General features: G+C 34.8%; 1 non-coding gene across 1 annotated transcript; it reads right to left on the bottom strand.

The window, feature by feature from the left end:
• Window positions 1–989: 989 nt before the first annotated feature.
• TRNAN-AUU lies at window positions 990–1,063 on the bottom strand. The gene has a single exon. It is a non-coding gene; the product is annotated as a tRNA-Asn (tRNA).
• Between the last annotated feature and the right edge of the window lie 816 nt (window positions 1,064–1,879).

Below are 1,879 nucleotides of genomic sequence, written 5' to 3' on the forward strand. Positions count from 1 at the left end.
ATATATATATATATATATATATATATATACATACAATCCACAGCTGCATCGAGGCTCGAACCCTAGACCTCCCATATAATTAAGCCACTTGGTATAATTAAGCTAATAATTACACGGATATTAGTATAATTACAATTAAACATAGTTCTTTCGAATTATTTTTAAAATAATTATAGTTAATTCATTTAGATATGGAGATGATGAAAAAAGTAAAGGCGATATGGTGAAATGGAATATACTTAAGGTATAAAAGTATAATTACATAGATTTTAGAATAATTGCCTAATAATTATTATGGTAATTAAGATAAACATGAGTAGTTGGATTTATTTGTATAATAATTAAATTTAAATTATTTATTATTTTTTCCAAAATATTTACCTTAGTAAATATATAAGAGTTAACACTATCTAGGGTCCTCAGAGTATAGTGGTTTTGCCACGTTTAGTCCTAAACTTTCAAATTACAACCCATGGTTCTTCAACTTTCAAATTGTTATCATCCGTAGTCCAAGTTAACCACCCAGGGTCCTTCAACATTCAAAATTTAACCAGTCGCGGTCCTTTTGGAAGGACCATGATCAAGTCTTGACAATTGTAGTGCGGGCAAGTATAAACAGAACTAAGAATAAATATAACATTGGGAGAAGAATAAATATAACATAGTTGTAAACATAGTTTTATTTAATACAAAGATATTACATGCATTCAAGAGCGGAGCGGCATATTTGCCTTCTTGATTTGGGTCGGCCTATTTTACTTTTTAATTGCCTTTTGCCGACTAAGATGTGGTTTACCCCGGTCCTATACTCCTATTTGCCTTCTTGATTTAAGTCGGTGGTTTACGCCGTGTATAGACTAATATGTGGTTTACCCGCAATTACAAGTTTCTCTCGTCACTATGAGTGACTTAGTTTGAATTGTGATTTACCCCGTGTAGTTTCTCTCGTCCCTCAAAGGGAATTAATTAATAAATTAATTAAACTAACCCGCTAGAAAGAGGGCTTGAACCTCCGACCTTGTGGTTAATAGCCACACGCTCTAACCAACTGAGCTATTCTAGCTTTGTATTTCATTGGGAAGAAATTTGCATTAATCTTCAATAGTACAAAGAAAATAGGTAATCGTGTTCCCTTTCCTTATAGAAACCCAGGACGATGTAGCAAAGAATGTGTGGAAAAGAGTTTTTGACTTCATCTCACAAAGGATTTTTATATTCAAAGCCAAATGTACCAAACCTCTACTATTTTCTCCATTAATGAATCTTAAAATAATAAGCAACGATGTTTAGGCAATTATGGAGTTTATTGTGGCCATGCTAACAAAAGTTATAGGCCAGGCAAGCCAATGAATCCTTATAGATAAGGATGTCATTTAATTATTTGTTGTCGTTCATCAAAAAATTTTATAGGTCATAAAACTAGTAAGGTGTACATAGCAGTGACCCTTCTAGCTATCCCAAAAGTTTTTTTTGGTACTTTTTATTACGGAGTAAATGTTTAGTTAATAGTGAGGAGGCCTACATGGTTGATGGAAGATGCGGGTAATTTCTTTATCAAAAGGGGCATTACAGAGGGTGGTAGCTTGAGGTGAGTTAATTGGTCCTCATCAAGGGAGGGATATATGGTTGGCCTAGTTTAAACTCATCAATATTGATGAGGTGATGAAAGCAACCTTGGGGTTGGCAAGTGGGTGGGGAAGGGGTACATAGCTTCGTTAGCGACCATCTTGGTATCATAGATGGTTCACAAGGTCAATATGAAAATTGGATTGACCAATAATTTCACTATTGAACTTTGGGAGCTCAAGGAGTGTAATCGGCTTGCGAGAGAAGGGGTTGCGTAACGTTGTGGTAGAGTTGGACTTGGAGGCTATGGTTA

The sequence above is a fragment of the Ipomoea nil genome, unplaced genomic scaffold, assembly GCF_001879475.1.
Source record: "Ipomoea nil cultivar Tokyo-kokei standard unplaced genomic scaffold, Asagao_1.1 scaffold2441, whole genome shotgun sequence".
In the NCBI taxonomy this organism is placed as follows: Eukaryota; Viridiplantae; Streptophyta; class Magnoliopsida; order Solanales; family Convolvulaceae; genus Ipomoea; species Ipomoea nil.